General features: G+C 31.2%; 1 non-coding gene across 1 annotated transcript; it reads right to left on the bottom strand.

Moving 5' to 3' along the window:
- Positions 1–21,992: 21,992 nt before the first annotated feature.
- On the bottom strand, positions 21,993–22,099 carry LOC145633395 (small nucleolar RNA R71). The gene has a single exon (XR_014112723.1). It is a non-coding gene; the product is annotated as a small nucleolar RNA R71 (small nucleolar RNA).
- Between the last annotated feature and the right edge of the window lie 2,516 nt (positions 22,100–24,615).

Genomic DNA, 24,615 nt, shown 5'->3' with positions numbered 1-24,615 from the left:
CCTAATTTTTAATCAATTTTAATGGGACACTCCATGTTCAACCTCCAATTTTCATTATTTATACAAAAATTACCAAATTACATATGGAATCAATATGATTAATGTTCAATCATCACATTTATGCTTTAATTTTTTATTTCAGTGTTTGTATCAATTTACGTGTGTATAAAAAATTTGATGGAAAAATTATGGATTAGATCTTTCAGGATCAATTATTAGAATTGAAATGATTTTTAGTTTAATTTAGATTAGTCATATGAATTCGTGAATCATCCGCCATTGTTGAATATTTCTTTGAAGAAGCCATTGTTGAATGTTGAAGCTTGATGAGCATGATTTTAGGTTGAAAATTATTATTATTATTATTATTATTATTATTATTATTATTATTATTATTATTATTATTATTATTATTATTATTATTATTATATCTCAAAAACAGATAAAGTCATACAACCTACCAAAAATTAGTGGGAAGCCGAGATACAATCTGGGCCCCCACTCCTCTAACTATAGAAAAGCCTATCCTAGTAAAAATATGAGCAGCAGCACGAGCCCCGATGTCCTGAGTCGTTGAGAATTTCTGAACCCGCTTCAGCAATGCAACAGCCTCCTTGTCTAATTCCCCGAGCGAAGAAACAATATCTCGACAACTAGACTCATACTTGACCCACTTCCGATAAGCTGCATCGACCACAGCCCGCCCAGGAACAAAATCAGATAGCCCCGACTGTGTCAAAGGAGAAGACCCTGTCAAATCAACACATACATCATGACCACGATCCCAAAAACAAAGTAACACATCTGCAGATCTGAGGGCCCCACCATTCCCTCCAGACAGCCCAATGTCAACCTCCTTTCGCGCTGAAATCCCAGATCGACAACATATATCAACAAGAGTATCCCGAACAACATTATGCCGATGTTTAATATCAACCATACCTGTCCACGATACCGAACAACATTATGCCGATGTTTAACACCAACCATACCTGCACATGATACCTAAACAACATTATGCCGATTATTATTATTTTATTTGTATTATTATTATTATTATTATTATTATTATTATTATTATTATTATTATTATTAAAAAAAAAGATAAACCAAAATCTAACTGATTTTCATTTTCTTTCTTTTTTTTTTTTTGGGGGGGGGGGGGGGGCTTGATTTGTGATAGGGGAATTTTAATTATGTTAATAAATATATATATTTAGTTAACTAATTAAAATGTTAATAGAAATTTGTTAAGTACTTATAGAATATGGAAAATTATTGTATACATTAATCTATATAAAGTACATAACTCATTAATAAACACTTTAGTAGTATTACGTTCCAAGTGATTTGAGTATGTTTTGTACAAAGTCATCATGTTATGCAGGCATAAATCATCCTATGAATATATTAGGGTAATATTTTGTTATGGCATAATATATGTAAAAAACAAATTGGGTGTTGGTGTAGTGGTGATTGGGACTACACTTGGTAGGGAGGACCTGTGTTCGATCCCCCACAACAACAATTGGGAGGGGACTGGAACCTAACCACCCAGAACTGATCCCTGAATTCGATTAGCCCAAAAGGGTGAACCGGGTAGAACACCAAAAAAAAAAAGGATGAATTTACAATAAAATAAAAATAAAAATTGAATTGAATTGAATTGAATAATATATAGAAGCTATATGCAAAGGTTGAAGATAAATAAAAATAAAAATTTTGAAAAAAAGGAAAAAAAAAATAAAAATGAAAGAGGTCGATATAGAGGTGTGATTTTAGGTAATAGTGGGCGTTGTTTTGGGGATATTAATAGATTTATCCTTAATTATCTCAAATAAGAAAAAATTAATTGGCCAAAAAATAAAATACAATTATCTACCCAAAAAAGAAAAAAAAAGCAAAAAATTTTAAAAAATGAAAATTAAAAGCGTAGAAAGTTTAGTTTCATTGATTTCCTCAAAGCAAACCAAAAACTAATCCATCTCATGTTTTCCTAAATAAAAAAGGTTAGTTTTCCTTGAATTAAGGTGTTTTTTTTTTTTTACTAAATCTATCCTTAATATTCTTATTTCTCTAATACGTACAAACCTTAGCTTACTACCAAAACAAAGACTTTAGTATTAAGGCAACAACCTAACATCAAACTATATCCAAAAATAAGAAATTCTCTAAAATATATCTTAAAATAAGGTATATATTCCATCATATATTCTGCAATCCTTATTTTTTTTTTTCAATGCGTCTTGTGTGTGGCTGGCCACACCATGTGACCACTTGTAAAAGGACAAAGTGACTTATATGACATTAACCGAGTAACCTATGTAATATTCACCGAGTAACCTATGTAATATTCACCGAGTAACCCTTAAGTAATCCCTATAAAACTGACGAAGTAACCCCTATAAAACTGAACGAGTAACCCCTATAACACTAAGGAAGTAACCCTTATTATGGATGACCACCCGTGTGGCTAGCCACATATAAGAATTTGTGTTTTTTTTTTTTGGTGTTCCATCCGGTTCACCCTTATACAGAGTATTAAAAATACAATATATGTTTGCCAAATTTGCATTTAAATTTAAAAACATGTATTTATACATATTTGGATTTTGTACTATTCATACAATTTTTTTTGAACTAATTTCGCATAAATATTCAAATCACAATAGTTTTGTATGCGGCCTGTTGTACTGCACGGCAGGGCGGTAGGGGTTATTTGAGTTGCCGAGGTTACTTGAGTTTCTTGATCAGGGGTTACTCGATTTGCCGGGGTTACTCGAGTAGAAAATGTTATATAAATCCGGGTTTACCGTACACTCGAGATTATTTGCTCATTAATTTTTTTTCTTTTAAAAAAATGAGCAAAATTTTTCGCTCATTTATTAAATGAGCAAATAACCCCGGGTGTACAGAACAGACTTTCATAATACAGAATCAGTAAACTTAAATTCATTTCAGTAGAAATAATTTTATAACTATAAAAATAAATTTAGTTCAGCAAAAGTAAGGCACATATAACAAGATCTTATGGAGCCTAGCATGTTCTGTCTACTTTATTTTCACTTATTTTTGGTCTAATAAGTGTAAGTTCAATTAAGTTCAGATAAATTCAGTTTAGGAAAAATAAGTTGTAATAAGTTATGTTTAGGAAAAATAAGTTTAGACAAGTTTAGTTCATGAAAAATAAGTTCAGGTAAGGGTATGTTCACTTCAGCTTAATTTCAGTTCAGTTCAGTTCAATTCAATTTAGTTCAGCTCCAATCAGTTCAGTTCAACTCCTAATTTCCTTCTCTCATAAAATATTCATTTCAACTTAGTTCAGCTCCAATCAATTCAGTTCAGCTCCTAATTTTCTTCTCTCATAAAATATTCATTTCAGCTCAGTTCAGTTCAGTTCAGCTCCAATCAGTTCAGTTCAATTCATCTCAGTTCAGTAAATGTGAACATACCCTAAGTTTAATCATGAAAAATAATTTTAGATAAGTTTAATTCAGGGAAAAATAAGTTCTAATAAGGGTTACCCAATTTCAAATTATATTTAAAATAAGTTTTAATAAATTCAAATATACTGAATTTAGTTCAGTTAAGTTTACCTATATTTTATTTAGTCATGTTAAAGAATAATTTCATAAAGTTAAAGTAAAAATGTAATGTCAAGTGATCATTTACATATATGTTTTCCTTTTAAAAATGCTCAATAATTAGTTGGGATGATTAATCCATTTATGTGTATGTATATGTATTGGAATTGATTATTTGTTCATTTACTTCTTTTTAGATTATCAAAAGTATTACAAAGTAATTTCTTTTTTTTTAAAAAAATCTTGTCAATTGGGTGGTCCTAGATCATGAGTGGGTGTCAACACCTTGTTAGGGCATGATGAAATAGGGGTTGATCTTTAATTGCATTTTTATCATTTTACCAACCATGACACCTACCCTTGTAATTAAATTAATTGTTAAGTACAATTAATGTTGGTCAGGTGGATTTTATCTTTAATGTTCATATCATTTTATTACCAACAATGATACACTTGCCCAATACAATAATATCTGATATGCACAAATCAAAGGATAAAACTCATTTATATCTATATATCTATCTATCTATACTATATACTAAAGTAATCACCGGAGGGGACACTTGGCGTAATTTTATGAAAACTTTTCCCACCAAAATGTGTTTTTTTCTTTTTTAAATTTCTATTAATAAAATTAAAATTCTTTTAATAAATTTTATTTATATATATTTGTAACACATAAGAATTCAAAGGATGGACATTAATATATTTAAATTTTTTTTAAAAATGTTACATAAGTTATTTAAGTTAATTAGCTCTATTTCAATTGACTATTATTATTAATAAATTATACTTTATAATTCGTGCATTGCACGAGGCCAAAACTAGTAATCTAATTATTTTTTTACTCTATTGTTTAACAAAAATATCCATTACGTAACTCGCATTGCATAAATTAGATTCTTATTTATATATTCGATCCCTAATTAGGCCAGGAGTACCTAAAATGAACATGTCTTTTTTCTTAAAAAAAATAAAATTATATATATAACTAAGGTTATTTCAATTAATCACTATCAATTTTAATGTAGAAAACTCGAAGTCTAGTACACATAATTGAGTACTTAGACAAAATATGTGTATGTTACGTAACAAACACATATAATTAAGCGGCCCAAATTCATTACTAGGTAGTCCCAAAATAAATAAATAAAAAAAAAAAAAAAAAAAAAAAAAAAAAAAAAAAAAAAAAAAAAACTAAGATTAATTTGACTTTCATCAACACATTGCAGGATAATTTCATTCACGAAGCATATATGATAATTTCGATCTATATGTCATTATTAACATTTGACAAAAAAATCCTTTTACGTAGAACTCATCTTGCAAATATCCCTTACGTAGAACTCAATTCATAGAGTAATTAGATTCTTATTTAGGTATCCCTAAATTTAATTTAAGAATACCCAAAATAAATGTGTCTCTTTTTTAGACTTACACCTTTCGTTGCTATTATTTTGACCCCATTGCCAATATTTATGTCAAAGCTGAAAATCTTTGAACATATTTTTGTTCATCTAAATGAGATAATTAGACCGTCCCAAACAATCATATGTAGTCCCAAAATAAATAAATAAAAATAGTTAAGATTAAGTTGTCTATAAGCAACACAATTTAGAAAATGGTTAGTGAAATTAAACACATTTGTGTGACCTAATATTTTGTCACTCTAATGTATAACAATAATATTCTTTACGTAAATCACAACTCATAGATCACAGCATATTTTAGATCATTTTTAGGTACCTTCAATTTGTATTTAGGAATACCCAAAAACAAATATTACTAAATATTTAAGACTTACATGGATATGGCAAAGCTAAGGAACGAAGGTTTACTATTTTGATCGAGATAATCCACTTTGAATATTGACTTGTTGGTTTTTGTGGGAAGCAAGGTCTTATCAGATAATTGCTTAGCTAAAACATATACATACATTATATGTAACAAATTATACTTAGACGATCTTTAACAATTAAAAAGATACAATATTTGCCTTATATTAGCACAAATCAGAAGATAACTCATTTACGTGCGTAACCTAATTATTTCAATTGCTCTACTATTTGACAAATATATGTTATATATCTCTTACGTAACTCACATTGCATAAGTTAGATTCTTATTATATATCCCTTATTTTAGGGATACCCAAAATGAACATGTTTTTTCTTTTCCTGAATAAAATTGTATATTACTAAGGTTATTTCAATTTATCACTACGATTCTAATGTAGAAATCTCGAAGTTTTATAGACAAAACATGTGTGTATTACATAACAAACACATACTCCGTATTAATTAGGCGGCCCCAATTTAATACTAGGTAGTCCCACAACAATATAAATAAGCTAGCTAAGATTAGTTTGACTTTAATTAACACAATTTGAAGGATAATTTCATTCACAAAGCATAAAAATTTCTGTCACTCTTACGCAGAACTCAACTCTTAGAGTAATTAAATTCATTCTTATATATTTAGGTATCCCTAAATTTAATTTAAGAATGCCCAAAATAAACATAGAGAGAGAAATAGTAAATAAATATTAAAAGAGTATTTTTTTTTTTTGTACGAGAATGTATATAAATTATTCAAATACGTGTATGGTGTCCTTAAAAAATAAAATGTTTAAAATTTCAAATAGTTAGTTTAGTTTATTACAAATCAAAATTAACTAATTACTATGTAAATTTTGTTTTTTTTTTTTTTAATAAGAACGTATATTTTGTGTGTTTTTGGTACTTTTTGTATCAAAAATAACTAATTAATTTTCCAGTTTCACCAAAAAAAAAAAAAAAAAAAAAAAAAAAAAAAAAAAAAAAAACTGCTAAATTTTTTTAATAAAAGAAAAGGATTGGATAAAATCAAGATTTAATTAAACTTTATATTTCTTGTCTAGAAAAAAACAATTGTATGTTTTTTTATACAAAAACATTATTTAACATTTTTGTGATATTTTATTTATGAACAAATTCATCTGTTATGTTAATTATTTATTTTCAGATTTTATATCCATTAATTTACATAATTAAAGCAACAAGATATAAGAAAATATTTTTTTCTTCAAAAAAAAAAGTAGAAAATATTGTATAGTATATTTCACCCCCCAAATAACGTTCTATTTGTTTTTAAAAAATAACTAAATTAATTATCGGGCTCCTCAAATAACGCCCTCTCTAACATAATAAAAATGTCCAATCTTTACTTGACACTACAAACCAAACAATTAATAAGGTTTATGATAATATAATTGTATAATGTCTTTAATATTAATTCAAATTTTAGGTACGCCCAAAATTAAATATATATATATAAGCAAAATTAATGTATGCTCAATGGGTTGTGAGTTTGCCTATGCAAGATTAAGGGTCTGTTCTCAATGGCTGAACTGAGCTGGACTGAACTGAACTGAACTTATTAGAGCTGAAATGAACTGAACTGAACTAAACTGAACTTATTAGAGCTGAACTGAACTGAAAATAATCGTATGAGAACAAGCCCTAATCCGTTGTAAACAATAGGACTAATAGATATTGTTAGGATTCTTGTGTATATGAATTTCGATAATTATCCTTCGATTAAAGGCAAACTAATCATTAGCCTTTTATATTGGGACTAACTAGTAGTCATTTGAGACTACCTAGTTGTGCTCTTTATTATGTACTACGTACATTCGAGTATATGTTTTGTTCCTAAATTAAGATAAGGGGTTCTAATTAAACAAGGATCTTTATGAGATAGGTATGTAATGTATTGGCCAATTAAGCAACGACTCTTTTCAACGACTCAATTCAACATTTAAATACGGTCTTTCTACTTTAATAAGAAATGTGATTAAGCTAATGAGACCTTAATTAAATAGAGTGACAATAAATCTAGTCAAGAGTACTAAAAACGGATGTGATTATCTGAAATAACCTTATACTTTTGTATTTTCTTAAAACATACTTCCTCCGTTCTGTTAATATTGCAACAAGGAGAAAATTACGCATCCCAAAACACATTTTATATGCTAAATATCTATTATTGTGTAAGAGTAAAAAATTATAAAAACTTGATATTGTGAAAGTATTTTATAAGACGAATCCAACAATATCCCACTTCACTATATTTTGCTTAACGTATAACTCGTATTATATGGTCAAACAAGAGTGATGAATAGTGCAAAAGGTCCATTGTTGCAATATTGATAGAACGGAGGAAGTATAATTGAACTACTATGTTTTAGGAACATCCAAATATAACTTAGGTATACCCAAAATGGGAAATAATTTATCCACCATGATCTATGTTTTAATCAAGCCATATCTTTATCAATCATTTTGATTGACAATAAAATTCAAATTTTAGGTTTGCCCAAAATTAAGTAATTAAGGCATATTTATTAAATTAAAAGCAAAATTTATTTATGCTCTATGGTTTATGAATTTTGTACTACACAAGATTAATCCGTTGCAAATAATAGAATTAATCGAAATTGTTGGGATTCTTGTGTGTATGAATTTTGATAATTATCCTTCGATTAATGGCAAAATGATCTTTTTTAGCATTTTATTTTAGGACTAACTAGTATTCATTTGTAACCGCCTAACTGTGAACATTCAAGTATATGTTTGTTTTCGCGTATACTAAATTAAGATAAGGGTGTTTTTAAACAAGGATCGTTATGTAATACATCGGCTAATGTTTTGGCCAAACAACTATTTTTGAGCCATTAAATTCGGGCTTTCTACTTTTGTCACTTCATACCTAACCACACATAGGCACATAAAACTTTATCTAATAATACCAATTTATAAACAACTTTCTGTCTCCTATGTAAAAAGTAAAAATAGGAAACCACTTTCCACTTACTTCATTTTATATATACAGTAAATGGGAAGATTAAAAAAATGGAGGAAGTAGTTAGGGCTTGTTCACATTTACTTAATTTCAGTTCAGTTCAGTTCAGCTCCAATCAGTTCAGTTTAGTTCAGTTCAGTTCAACTCCAATCAGTTCAGCTCAGTTCAGTAAATGTGAACAGACCCTTATTTGGGACTAACTAGTTTGATTATAATAACCTTCAAATATTATTTAGGATTTGGGATTATATAATACTTAATTGGGAATGCCGAATTTGATTGTAATAAGCTTCAAGTATTGTTTATTGACTCTATATAATACTTAATAGGGATTGCCTAGTTTGATTGTCACCTTCAACCTTTCTTTATTGAGACTATATAATACTTAATTGAGTCTGTCTAATTTAGTTGTAATAACCTTCCACTTTTCTTTATCGAAACTTTGTAATATTTAATTGATACTACCTAATATAATTTGATTGTAATAACCTCCAACGTTTCATTATTGAGACTCCATAATACTTAATTGGGTCTGCCTAATTTGATTGTAATAACCTTCAACTTTTCTTTATTAAGACTCTATATTACGTAATTGGGATTGCCTAATTTGATTGTAACAACCTTCAACTTTTCTTTATTGAGTCTCTTTAATACTTAATTGGAACTGCCTAATTTGATTGTAATAACCTTATTTTTAGACTCTTTAATATATATTTGGGACTGCCTAATTTGATTGTAATAACCTTCTACTTTTTTTTTTCACTAAGACTCTCTAATACATAATTGAAGCTGGCTAATTTGATTGTAACAACCTTTAACTTTTATTTATTGACACTATGTAATACTTAATTGGGGTTGCCTAATTTAATTGTAATAATACTAATAACATTAAAATATTAGTGAGTGAGACTAATACCAGTACTTAATTGGAATAATAACTATTTTTTTTTTTTTTTTGAATCAAGAATAATAACTAATTTGATTATTATAATATAATCCATCTTTATATGGAGTAGTTTTTTTTTTAATACATATATATATATATATATATATATATATATATATATATATATATATTCCTTTTTCTTTTTTGTTGCCTAATACGCAGATTTTAAAGTTATTATTAAATATATACATAAATGACATGTGTCGTTTCTGATTTATTTATTAAGGAGTTGAGCATCCAAAGAGCTCTCAAATATGATACATGTATACAATTTAGGGTCCAAAACATTCATAAGGGCTTGTTCATTTCAGCTTAATTTCAGTTTAGTTCAGCTCCAATCAGTTCAGTTCCGTTCAGTTCCGTTCAGCTCCTAATTTCCTTCTCTCATAACATATTCATTTCAGCTCTATTCAGTTCAATTCAGTTCAGCTCCAATCAGTTCAGTTCAGTAAATGTAAACAGACCCTAAGTCTTTAAAAAATAATAACATTTATCAAAATTTAGTACTCAACAAATTAGAGAAATGACACTTGAATTTTTTACTGTATTTTTATGAGAAAAATATGCTTTAGTGGAGGATAATACAATATTCATTTAATAATTTTTTTAAAAAAAGAATTCTCGTTTAATACAAAGCAGATTAAATTGACTAAAAAAAACAAATTAAATATGTATGATTTTGATTAAAAGTTGCACATTAACTGATGGGTCCATGGTTATATTTTATGGTAAAACAATCATATCATTAACATAAATACATAATTACAATAATTTAAGTTAGTAAAAGATAAAGTCCGGAGATCAATATGACGGAAGATAAATTTACTAACTATTATCCTCTAGCAAAGATAAATTTACTAACTATTATCCCCATCTATCTATACTATACTAAAAGATAAGCGCCTCAATGTGAGACTGACAAAGTCTTATTATGATTCGCTGTCTTTGATTAATTTTTTTTTTTTATTTTATTATTATACATTTATGTTTCCATATGTATAAAAAAATCTATACATTTTATTCTAAATAAATACATAAACTATTATAGTAAAGTCTATTATAGTAAAGTAATCTATCTATATACTATACTAGAAGACAAGCGCCTCAATGTGAGACCGACAAATGTCTTATTATGATTCGCTGTCTTTTATTAATTTTTATTTTATTTTATTTTATTATTATACATTTATGTTTCCATATGTATAAAAAAAATCTATACATTTTATTCTAAATAAATACATAAACTATTATAGTAAAGTCTATTATAGTAAAGTAATAGACATATACACATGCACATGCACATGCACATGCACATGCACATGCACATGCACGGTATATTAAGAAAAGTATCATAAAATATGTTAGTATATGTAAATAATAATAACTACATAAGAATAAAAAATCTTAGAAAAAATATCAAAATAACATATGTATGTATGGTAATTCATATTCTCTCTAGAATATTATGTTCATAATGAAAGAAGATAATTCGGTAAATATTAACAAGCCTATCAAAGGCATTATATACACTGTACGCTACATATGGTAAGCTATAAAGTAGGCCTAATTTCCTACAATTAAGGGAAGACAAGTATACAGTAAGCAAAACTATGCCAAAAAAATGATGCATACATAAAATAGTTTCTGGTTTTAACATAAATAATATCTAATGAAATCTGTATGAATAAATTTTCTCATTCTATAACAATTAAATTTTCATATTTTCTTACTCTTGTAATGCTCATATTCAAAATTTAAATAATTTAATATGTAATTTTATGAGTTTTATAACATTCATAGTTACTGTATAAGAATACATGTCCGTAAAAAATGCATTACATACATGATTGGTTAGTTGATAAAATATGTCTTTAATTCTTATTATTTTAATAAATATTTTTTTAATCATATAAAATTTATCAATAACCATTTCTATATATTTGTGTTGTATATTCAATCATCAGTTGTTGATTAGTTATATGGATATTATGTAAAAGTTTTTGACACAATGCTTAGCTTAGATAACTGTAAAATATGGCGGTGAATAAGATATAAGGTTATTATCGTGTTTGTAGATAGTGAATGCCATGGGTAAAACAGGTTTAGATTGTATAGATACCGAACAGATAGTATGACAAGTAAATTTTAGTTTTTCTTCCATTGTTCTTCTATAGTAATATGCGGAATGTATGACAAGTACGTAAATTTAGTTTTTCCTCTACTTCTCTTACGTAGTTATGTAGGGCAAAATGATTAATTTATTTTTCAATTATAATAAATAATATTATAAAAAAAATAATAGGGAATAAAAGAAAAGAATTGCAAATGAAATAAAATACTATTCAAATCACATCTTTCTTTAATTTATTTACGCATCAACCATTATTGCAACTGGACAAAATTTTAATAATTAATTAATTGTTAGAGAAAATAAGCCCGTTATTACTAATTGAACTATCTTAGGATTTTTTTTTCCCTACGGGATCAATCATGCTTTTTTCAAAAAAATAATGATTTGATTTATAAAACGTGCAATGCACGGGCACTATGCTAGTTGATTACAAACTTGACTAAGTTTCAAATTTATATATTTATTTATTTATTCTGGCAAAGATGAGATCCACATGTATAGTGATGCTCATGTGGGAGCTGCCACGGGGCTGTGTGTTGTGCTGAGAAACGACCAAGGAAGCCTGCTTGCTGCTGCAGTGCGTGCTGAAAATGCAGGGTGGGGGTGGATTTGGCAGAAGCTGCTGCTTGTCGTTATGGATTGTTATTAGCTAGAAGGCTGGGATTTACAAGAGTGCACCTTGAGTGTGATGCTAAGTCAGTGGTGAAGGCAATATTGTCAAAGTCAGTTGGCTTTTCTCCTATCTTCCTGCTTTTTGATGATATTTGTAAGTTGGCGTGTAGTTTTGTCTCGTTTTATTTTTTTCATATTAAGCGCGCGGGTAATACTCTAGCCCATAATGTTGCAAGATGGGATACTAGAGATTGTAACGAAATTGTTTCTCTTGGTCCGTTTCCCCAAAGCTTGATTACTTTGGCGGAAATTGATCTACTTTAATGAAATTCTCGCAGCTTGTTTTCAAAAAAAAAAAAAAAAAAAAAAAGTAATTCATATCTTTGTAATTTAAGTCAATGTAATTATTCTAGCCTAGAATTAAGCCATCCACTATTTGTATACTAATTTTATTAAGGAATATATATTTACTAGATGAAGCCCGTGCGATGCACGGTTTGTTAGTATTTTTTTTTTTAAGAAAATATTTTTCATATTTATGTTATTAAAATTGTTATTATATTAGTTTTAAAATATTAGAATAAAATTCCTAATCTCAAAAGATAATATTTTGTATTTAATTAATTTAAACTTTAAAATCTCATTCGTCAATTTTGTTTACGTGGCATTTGAATTATTTAATTGTAAAAGATGCGATGCACGGTTTGTCAGTATTTTTTTTTAAAAAAAATATTTTTCATATTTATTATATTAGTTTTAGAATATTAGATAAAATTCCTAATATCAAAAGATAATATTTTGTATTTAATTAATTTAAACTTTAAAATCTCATTTGCTAATTTTGCTTACGTGGCATTTGAATTATTTAATTGTAAAAGAAATTAATAATCTCTTATTTAATTGGTTACAACTTAAATTTACAATCCTACGTGGCGCGCTAAGAAAATTAAATCCTACGTGGCTCTCTAAAAACTCAGGGAAAAACTCCCCTTTATATATATACTAGGTTAAATCCCGTGCAATGCACGGTTGTTAAATATTTTTGATAATTTTATTATAAATTTTTTGATATAATGACTTGAGTATTAAAAACTATAGTGTATACTAAAAATAAAAGCATGTAAGAGAAAATATTTAAAATACATGTAATAATTATAAATTTATAATGGATAGTTTAATCTTTTAGGAAAAGATTTATATTTTATATAAAACAAATTATGTCATAATTTAGATATAATTTATTTTTTCCTTACATAACAATAATTTTTTTAGAAGGTACTTTTGGCGGGAAATTATTTAATAATATATTGAAAAGTGTGTCTTTAGATTCGCTTTTAGTAGAATTTAATTGATATTAGATTTTTTTTTTTAAGGCAAGGAATATATCATCTTTCATATTTTGTCATATACTTCCTAAACTCACGCCACTTAAAAAAGAAGTCACCCCCACTTCCTAATTAATAGGTTTATTAAAATATGTAAAAAAAAATGGTTTTTTTTCTTAAAAAATGAATGGTTATTTTTTAAAGCTTCAAACATTTAGTAATGGCAGACAAATAATAAAATTTAACTGATCACATATAACTTAAAAAATCACTACATAAGCCATAATACATTAAAAGTTAAAGGAAGTTACATAATTCGAGTTTCGAGCTGGGACATCACCTTTCCTTCAAAAAAAAAAAAAAAAAAAAAAAAAAAAAAAAAAAAAAAAAAAAAAAAAAGGGTTGTAATACATAAGTATTGTTATGGTAATGATTATAGAATTATTATGTCCATCTTCAACAATATCATAGCAGCTTCAACATTCAACCATGGCAAATTACTACCAAGTTCATATGATTTTTTAAAATTAAACACAAAATTATAAGTTTCGATTAATAATGGTTGCCGTTGTTTAATGTTTTTCTCAGTTAATTTTCAATTTTTTGCATGTCATGAATGTCACCGTTTTTCTAATTTTTTTACTATTGATTTTATGATGTTCAATTTAATTATGAAATTAAATAAAATATAAGAATTTAATAATTTGAAAAATAAGCAAAAAAAAAAAAAAAAAAAACTTTTGAAAAAATAAATTTAACCAAACTAGAGTTAATGACTTGATGATTAGACTTGATCACTGTGTAATGACTTGATGACTAGACTTGATGACCGTGTAATGACTTGATAACTAGACTTGATGACTGTGTTAAAGACGTGATGACTAGACTTGATGACTGTTTTGTTGAGGTATCGAATTGGACGGCTAGGATTAGTCAATTAAAAAATAAACAGATAAGATTTAATCTCTTATCGTAGTCGTCCGTAGTCGACGACTACGGTAGAACTTTTATGTAAAATTATTGAGGTTTCAAAAAAAAATTACTCCGTATTAGTTAAGCCATTATTTATTGTAATTGGTTAGCAATAAAGTAATGTACCATTGATTTCCGTGCCAGAAATTTCCATGAAACATCGTGGAAAGATAATCCTGAATAACTAATGACTTCCAAGTCAAAATGTCCGGTTTAATTATGGGGGGGGGGGGGGGGGGGGGGTTGGGGATTAGATCATTGAAGGAATGGAATATTTTTTTTATGGCCAAATTAGGATGGAACATTCTCACTCATCCTCATAAGCTTTGGGTCAAAATTTTAAAGGATAAGTATTTTAGAAGTCAAACTTTTTAGATGCTATTTCCAACCCCTCCCAATCCCCTATGTGGAGAGACATCCTAACACTAGTAGAAAAAGGCAAAAAGACACCGCTCAATGGCCACCGGTTTTCAAAAACCGGTGGCAAAAATAGGGGAAAAAATGGGCGGGATTTTGAGGGATTAGTATTGCCACCGGTTCGGTTCGAACCGGTGGGAAAAATATTAATCCCACCGGTTCAAACCGGTGGCTTTGTTAAAAAAAAAAAACCCGGCCTTTTCTAAAACCCACCCCTTTTGTTCCTTCCTATATATTAACCCCTTTTACCAAACCCTAGCCCCTTCATCTTCTCTCTCCTCCCTTTTTCTTTCTGAACTTATCTCTCCTCACTCCTCACAGCTCCTCCATACCCATTTTCTCATAATCTTCGTTCTCAGCTCAGTCCACCTTCATTCTCTTTTCTCTCGTCCCCTCATCCCCTCTGCTCTTCTTCTCTTATCTCCCTCGCCTCCTCCCTCCTCTTCACCTCTTTTGAAAACCGCCGCCACTAACTTTTGCCGCCTAAGGTTTTCTGGTCAAATTCGACCATGAAAACTCTAGATCTAGAGTTTTCATGGTCGAATTTGACCTTTATAACCCAAATTCTAGATAATTTCGGGGGATTTTTGGTGAAATTTGAGGTAATTTCTCTTTTTTTTTCTTACTTTTATTTTGTTTTTTGTTTTTTGTTTTTTTGGTGGAATTCATGGGTTGTGGTGGTGGTTGTGGTTATGGTGGTTTAAGGTGGGTGGGTTTTGTTATTTATGGTGGAGTTCGAAATTGATTTTCTGGGTTTTAAAATTTAATTTATTTCGAAATTTTTTTGTAGTTAATTGATTTTCGAAATTTTTCTGAGTTTAAGTGATTTCGAAATTTTTCTGGGTTTAATTGATTTTCTAAATTTTTGGGGTTAATTGATTTTCAAAATATTTGGATCGTTTTTTGTCTAGGTACATGCATGAGTTCGTGAACTATTCTGCTGGGTTTGTGAAATATTTGGGTTCGCGAATTTTTTTTTTTTTTTTTTTTTTTTTTTTTTTTTTTTTTTATAGTTTAGAGTTCGTGAATTTTTTGGGTACTGTTTTTTTTTTTTTTTTTTCGCATTTTTTGGTAAGTTTTATTAATTCTGGGTTTAATTTATGCAGGTCTTAATTGATGCATCAAGATTCAAGACATGCAACAAGATTCAAGACTTTGATTTTGAAAAATTGTTTTAGACATATTTTTTTATTATTATTTTTTATTGTACAATAATTTAAAGCTGAATTTCATTGTTTGATTATAATTCAATGTAATTTTTTAATTTTTTTTTAGTATTGTACAATAACAATTCTTTTGCGCTCATGTGATGTTGTTTGCCTTACATTGATTGTTTTTATATTATTGTATTAGTATTATAATTGCAGCAGAAAAGGAAAAGGAAAAAAAAATAAATTATGTAGCTGTTATTGCCACCGGTTAACCGGTGGCAAAAATGTTTAATACCCAAAAAAATTCCGCCAACTGTAATTGCCACCGGTTAACCGGTGGCAATACTTGTTTTTGCCACCGGTTTTGAACCGGTGGCTTTTGCATCAGATTATTGCCACCCCCCAAATGAAAACCGGTGGCATAGGGGGGTTTTGAACCGGTGGCTAATTGCTTTTTTCTACTAGTGTAAGAGGCAGAGATTTACTTTCACAAGGTCTAATCATCAGAATTGGTAATGGAGAGGATACCTCCTTATGGTACCATCATTGGGTTGGAAAAGCTCCTTTATGTAAGTTAATCTCAATGGATATCCCTCAATATAGTAGTCATTGGAGAGTCTCAAATATTATCAGGAATGGTACTTGGTACATTGATGATATTAGGCACCTTCTTCCCTCTCACATCATTCATGTAATCCTTAGTACCCCAATCTCTTCTTCTGTTTCTGAACCTGTTTCTGCAGCTGATCAGATTAGGTGGATTCATCATGATTCATGTGTCTTTTACCGTCAAATCTGCTTATTTCTCAGCTTCCAACCCCTCTCCTATTCCCTTTCCCTTCTCTTTCAGTTGGAAAACATTCTGGAAAATCAAGGTCCCTTTCAAGTATAAAATATTCATGTGGAATTGTGTGCTCTCCATTCTCCCCACTGCTGATATTCTTGCCTCTCAAATCCCTAACTTTGACAATGTCTATGTTAGGTGTAAGGAGCATCCAGAAAATTTCATTCATCTTTATTGCTACTCTTCCATTGTTTTGTGGTCTATGATCTTTTAGAAACTAAAACCTCCACCTTCCTTTAATTTCAGTATTTTTATGAACAGCTCCTGGAATGATTGGTTAAAATTCAATTTCTCTCAAACTCTTAAATGGAAGTGCATTTTCCTAATGGGAATGTGGCAGCTTTGGAAGCTCAGAAATGGGGTCATCTTCAACAATGATGATTACAATTGTAACTATGTGTTTAACAGGTTTATAATTAACAATCAAATCAACTCTTTTGTTTTACAGGGTGATCACAAAGGGAAAGGCAAAGAGAAAATTTATTGTGCCAAAGGCCCTCTTGCAGATAGATCTATTCCTTGGAGGCCTCCAAGACCTGGCTATTTAAAGCTAAACACTGATGGTGCCTGGAAAAGTGAAAGGGATGAATGTGCTGGTGGGGGTGGAGTGTTCAGAACTGATAAAGGTGAATGGTAGTTTAGGTATACAATGCAAAAACTCCTCTTCAGGCTGAATTGTATGCTCTGAGAGAGAGTTTAAACTTTGCAAGGGCTTTTCCTATCAAATTTCTTGAGGTTGAAACAGACCCTAAGGCTATTCGTTCTCTTCTTAACAAAGAACCGGTTAACATGCATCATGAACCAGCAACAATTATCATAGTTGTTAGCCGATGCCTCAGGAATCAGGATATGACAGTGGTGGTTAGCCATATTCCAAGGGAAAGGAACTCTGTTGCACACTATCTAAGTCAGCTTGCCATGCGTATGCATAGGGGTCATGTTCCTCATTACACAGTCCCCACAAGTGTCATTGCTGCCTATGAAGCTGATCTTAATGCTCTGTAGGGCATTTATTAGCTTCTGTTCATGCCTCTGTGTTTTTATGTCTTTGTTCTGGTTATGTAAAAACAATATTCTAGTTTCTTGTTGTTTTCATCGTTTGAACTTAGTTCTAGATTTGCATTTTGGGTTATCCAAATCTATGGACGTTAGGCTGTAATTATTAGGGCCTTGCCCAAGTATTCTATGTTACGTTTTATGTTAAAAAAAAAAATTAACTATAACAATATATATATATATATATATATATATATTTATATATATATTTATATATATATATATAAAGGTGGAGGCTCTCGTGTGAATTTTTCTTATGTGAGAACACTTTTTATGTTCTAAATTTTAAATATGATGTTCTAAACTTTTCCCCTAGGTGTTCTAAATTAAATCAGGTGTTCTAAATTAGTACTCACATGTTCTAAACCATAAATTAGTCAAGATAGAAGTTATAAATTTCGAATGACTTATTCCGAAATTTTCACTTATATGCTATCAATTTTAAAACGTGTGTGTGTTCTGAGATTTTTAGTTATATGTTCTATATTCGAAAGCATATGTTCCAATTTTTACTCACATATGAGCATCTCGGAACGTGTATTCCCTCATTTAATTAAGAAAGGTGAGCATTCTTTGGTGCATGTCTCTATGTTTTGAGTCCGAATGGAGCATTTTCTATCTAAAAGCTTGTTTGGTTTTCTTAAGCCTTGTCATGTCATGTTGGTCGTGGTTGTGCTTGCTTTTTGTTTTTGCTTTTCTTTTTCTTTTTGTTTTGCCTTGGTTTTGTTTAGAGTTGTGGGTTAAACTCTTAGGACACCCTCACGAGAGCACACTCGTCCTCTAGGGCGATCTAGGGGTTTAAAGGGCTTGTCATTAGTTGCTAAAAGTGACCGTGATTCCTACGAAAGTGAGTTAGTGTACATTCTTGTCTCCTTTAGTGTCTTAGTTTTGCTTGAATAAATCATTCTCCTTCTCCCGTGTTTCATGTTAATTTGCTCGAGGACGAGCAAAAGGTAAGCTTGGGGGAGTTTGATAAGTGACTTTTATGTCACTTTTAGGGTGTTTATTGAGTCGTATTCCGGCTTATTTTCCAATAATTTCACCCTTTTTATCCTTTATTTCTATTATTTTATTATTCTTGTCTTTTATTCTTTATTTTGAGTATTTTTGTAATTTTCTATAGTTTTTAGTTTATTTTCATGTTTTATTTTATTTTTCTTTCTTTTAATGTTTGTAGTTTAAGTCGTTAGTTTATATTTTTAATAATTTCTCTTTTTTATCTCGTTTTCTTATTTATTTTAGTTTCGTATTTTATTTTATTTTATTTTATTTCATTTAATTTTATTATTTCTTTAGCTTTAGCATCTTATTTTATTTTATTTTATTTTATTTTACTTTATTTATCTTATTTTATTTTACTTTATTTTACTTTATTTTATTTATTTTATTTTATTTTCCAATTCACCCTCGTGTTGTTTTTGGTTGTAGGCGTTCCGGGTTTCAAAGTCAAATTTGTGTTCGGAGGTCAAGGTTCGAGGCAAATGCTCTAGCTGCTGCCCTCTTGCTAGCAGCTTAACATACACCACACCCTTTCTAAACCTACACCACACAATCCCCTGCTCCCTGCCTTCTCAACACCACCACAGCACTACACCAGCCACCTCCCTCAACCTCCATCTCACACCCACCAGCCTTCGCAACCCACTCAATTTCAGCCACCTCCAATCAACCTCCGCCAAAACCGCCAATCGCCTATCAATCAAACCACCAATCGCCTATCAATCAAACCACCAAATTAAACCACTCACCAATTAAACCAAACTCCCACGCATCTCCACCCCTCTCGCCAGCAATTACCACCTCAATTCAACCCCACAACAACACCAATTGCAACCACCACAATCACCTTCCCCCGCATCCACCGCAACCAACAACAACTGCAGCAACAACACGCATCTCACCCCAATTACCACCAACCCATTTACCACCATCAACAACCACTACGAGCAGCGATTTCGAACAGAGCAGCCACCAAATTACTCAACCCAGACCTCGCGGCCGCGCAGCCCTGTCAGAAAGCGCACGAGATTGAGTCCAAAATCAGAGTCGAGGCAGAAGCTATGCGCGACCTCTGTGCGACCTCTGTGCGGGCGCGCATTCGTGGGTCAATCACGAGCTTTTCACGTGATTTTTAATGAGAATTGAACGGCTTCGATTGATGCTTGATTGATGACGATGAGGATTGACGGTGGTGATTGAGTGATAATTGATGATGCGTGATGGTGATGCAGGTGATGCAAATCAGAGCAGCCAAGATCGAAAGAGAAAGAAATGGAAGCTGATTTGTTTTACTGTTTTGGGGATTTGTTGGGTTTTGTTTTTGTTTTCCTTTTTTCTTTTCATTTTCTTTTATTTTATTTTATTTTTAGTTTAGTTTTATTTTTGGTTTTTAAGTTTAGTTATTTTAATTATTTTAGTTTAGTTTTTATTTCTTTTTAGTTTTCTCTTTTACTTTATTTTATTTAGCCTTGTATTATAAATACTCCTTTGGGGGGTAATTAGAGGGGAGGCCATTATGCTATTTTCTTAGTTAGTTTAGGAGAGCTTCTCTCTCTTAGGGTTAGATTAGATAGTTTTTAGAGAGATAAAGTAGATTATTGCTCAATTTTCTTCCAAGTAATCAATTTTGGTCAAGTTTAATTTCCAATCAAGCAATTCCTTCAAGTTTTCATCTTTCATTAATCCTCTCTCTAGTAATCTCTAATCCTTTCCTTTAGCTTTATTTATTTGCTTTATTGTTGCTTATTTTTGTTAGTCTTTTTAGTTCATCTAGTTATTATTGTTTTCATTGTTTTTAATCATGTTTTGTTTTGTGTTTCTTGAATATATTTTTGGTTTTGCTATTATGTTTAACCTCCTTTCTCTAGGCTAATCTTTTAGCTAGGGGAAGGGGGTGGAAAATATGTGTTGAATGTTGGATGAATGATGATAGTGGATTGATTACATGCCTTAAATTGATGAAAGATATGATTTTTATTGACTTGAGACTATTGTAGCACTTTATTTGATTGCCTTCTAGTTTAAATGCATGAAAATGATTTGAACTAGATTTAGATCACCTCTATTTTAATGATTGCATGAGAATGAGTTGTTAAAAATGGAGTTCCATGTATTGTGCCCCTTTATTCCTTGGTTAGCTTGTGCCTAATGGGATGCATGAGAATGATCCTAATTAGCATAGACCTCTTTCATTGATTTGCCTAGACTATTGCATGAGAATGAATTGTTTAGGTAGGATCTTGTGTTCTTTGGCATGTTCTTCATGATAACTATGATTATTCCCCTTTTTTCTAATCATGTTTGACACCCCCGTATCCCTAGCGTTGTTCTTTCTTGATTTTATTCGTCTTTATCTTTGCTTATTCGTAGTTTTAGTGCTTTTTATCCAATATATCAACAAAAACATTTCCCCTCTTGACTCTTGCATTAGTGATATTGATGTTGTACGAGTGAGCTTCCTTAGTGGTTCGACCCTTTACTTGCCACTAACTAGTTTAGTGTAAGTTTAGGCATTATAAATTGTTAATTTGATTAGGGTTAGTAGAACCAACGACCTATCTAACCTCGATCAAATTTTGGCGCCGTTGCCGGGGAAGCGGCTTGTTTAGCATTTATTTTTGCTATTGTTATAGTCATTTTATTTGCTTTCTTTTTATTATTTTGCCTTTTTTTTTTAATCCTACTTGTCATTGCTAATCGTGTGCTTAGCTTTGTTGTATTCAAAGAGAGATATGGCAAGACAAGAGGATGACCTTCTTTTTAGGGAGTTTGGAAATCCGGAAGTCTATGAGCTCACGAGTGGTATACTTCTCCCAACCACAGAGTCTAATTTCACAATCCATCCACAATATGCTAGGATGGTACAAGTTGAGCAATTTTCCGGAAGTGCAAGTGAAGACCCCATTGAGCATTTGGACCGATTCCTTGAGTTGTGTGCAATGATGCAAACAAATGAAGTGAGCCAAGATTACATTCGTATGCATCTCTTTCGGCAATCTCTCACCGGAAGAGCAAAGAAATGGCTCAAGCTTTTGAAGCCCAACTCTCTCACCACATGGAAAGATGTTGCGAAGGCCTTTCTCAAGAGGTTCATTTCCGATGAGCAAACCGCAAAAATGAGGAGGAAGATAGTTTCTTTTGAGCAAGAACCGGATGAAACTCTTGGGGAAGCATGGGAAAGGTTTAAGGATATGATTAGAGCATGTCCTAACCATGGATTCAACCATAATTTGCTAATGAGATTCTTTTATGATGGCTTAGAGCCAATTTCAAGAACCAATCTAGATGCGGGTGCCGGTGGCCAATTGATTAAGATCCCTCAAAGCCAAGTTGAAGCTATAATTGAAGAGGTGGCTACTAGCTATTCTTGGGGAGGTCAAAGAAGGTCCCAAGGAAAGCAAGGTGATCTTTATGAGTTGGAGAAAGTCGGTCAACTTAAGCACATAGTTGAACTCTTGAATGAAGGTCTTTCCAAGTTGAACTCAAGTGTTGGTTTGGGTTCAAAACTGTCACAAATCATTGATTTCTCATGTGCTTGTTGTGGTGGGACGGATCATGATGCATCGTATTGTAGAGAGTTCAATCCCAAGCAAGGTGAGGCTTTGACTTTGAGGGAAGGAGAGTTTGTAACCCAAGCTCATTCTCAACAACTTCAACAACCTCCAAAACAAGAAAACTCCTACCTCCAAGATGAACCTCTTTTCAATCCTCTAACCGAAAATTTTTCTTACCCTTCCATCCAAATGGGGAACTTTCAAGGTCAACATCATGACCAAAATCCTCAAGCGTATGAAGAACAATCCCCACTCGACCACACACAAACCCAAATTCTTCAACAACGTCAAATTCTCACTCAACAATTCCAAGAGATCAAATCTCACAATGAAGTTGTTGACTCCCAACTAGCCAACATTTCTTCTCTCCATTTAACCGCAAAACTCCCCTTACAATCATCTACTAACCCTTCATATGCTTATCATCTCGAAACTTGCAAGGAGGATGAAAGTAAGGAAGACAAGGTTGTGGAGGATGTGGTTGAGAAGAAGGTTCAAGAACAAAATGAGGAGCCATTAGATTTTAGTGAACCAAACAAGTTTGAAGGCCCGGTTCCCTTCCCTTGTAGGCTAGTTGAGAATGTTGTTTTGAAGAGCCCTATGGCGGTGAGCATATGTAGAGTTGATGTGGTCGATGGTGTGATGGATAATGAGAGCTTACCTCCATGTGATGGTAAGGTGACAATGAGGTATGATAACTTTCTTGAAGTTCCTACTTGGTTTGAAGGCTCTCTTGAGGAAGGTGAGGTTTCCCTTCCTAATATCGAGGATTCCAAGCTTCATCGCCCTTTTAGAAGAAACGACAAGAAGAAGAGAAAAAGAAAAGATGAGCCACCATTGGCTCTTGATTTATTCCCTCCTTTCCCTTGTGGTGATTTGAGACCTCAAGGAATGCTAGTTCTCAATCTTGGGGGCATCTATGATTCAATCCTCAAGTTGATGAGGGTGATGTTTTTTATTCCACCTTGAAGGAGGTGAAGGGTCAAGCTAGAGACCATAAACAAGCGCTTCCCGGGAGGCAACCCGGAGGATTTCTACCCCTTTTTCTCCCCCTCCTTTCTTTTTCTTTTTGTTTTCTTTCTTTGTTTTCTTTTAATGTTTTCTTTTATGTCTTGTCTTGCCTTGTAGGTTGCATTTTGGAAGATTGGAGCGGAGTGACATTTGATGAACTAGATTTTATGCTCTATTATTCTTTTAAGCCAACCTCTCGGTGAGACCTTTCTTGTTTTCACTCTTTTAATTTTTCTTTGAGTGCTTAGTTTAAGGTTAGTTTAGGAAGAAGTTGAATGGTTCGAGGTTGTTTGCATTGGTTCTAAGGAACCTGGGATCGTTGATGTTGTTATCAACGGTCATTTGTATGACGATTGGGATTTACTTGAATTACATGCCTCATTTGTGAACCTTTTTATTTCTTCCTCTTGTTTTTGTGTTGTTTTTCCCTTTTATGTGACAAACATGGCTATGACGAGTTGAAATTATTTTGATTTGGAATTGCTCATTCATTTGGATTTGTGTGCCTTTCATGATGATGTGTCTTTGAATGCTTATCTTCCTAGTTGATGAGGGTTTGCACGGTTTGAGAATGCTTTGGGTTGAGTTAGACACATTGTAAGCTAAGGTAGCCCGGTTTAGAACTTTTGAGGACGTTTGAACCCCTAGTTCACGGGAAAGTGGTAAGATGGTGTTGCTCTCTATGGTGAATAGGATTCCCTTGGTTGGTATTTGCTTATTTCTTATCCCGTGTGAGTGTCATTTGTTCTAGCCTTCATCATTCTTGTGAGTGGCATTTAGGATACTTAACTATGCATAACTAAATCCTTGTGTTGTTCTCTAGCTCCCAAGATCGTGACCAAGCAACTCTAGGGGAGGAAAAGGGCACCATTTTTCTCTTTTTTCTTTATCTTCTTTTTGTTTTGTTACTTATTTTGTTCTTATTTTGCATTTGCTCCTCTTGCCAACCCTTTGAGCCTATTCCCTTTCTTGATTATGAGCCACATTACAAACCTTATGACCTTTCGTTTCCCTAACCCTTAGTTTGTGAAGCATTTCGGTTTAAGAGTTTGTTTTGTGTTGTAATAAATTGAGAAAGTATTATGCTTTTTGTACCAAGCAAGAAAAGTAAATTGTATATATTGTGTGAAATAAAGCAAATGTTAAGAAAAAGCCGTCTAAAGTTAAAAAA

Source organism: Chenopodium album, chromosome 5, assembly GCF_948465745.1.
Source record: "Chenopodium album chromosome 5, dcCheAlbu1.1, whole genome shotgun sequence".
Classification (NCBI taxonomy): Eukaryota; Viridiplantae; Streptophyta; class Magnoliopsida; order Caryophyllales; family Amaranthaceae; genus Chenopodium; species Chenopodium album.
The sequence above is the reverse complement of the archived record's forward strand: the minus strand, read 5'-3'. Positions and strand labels throughout refer to the sequence as shown.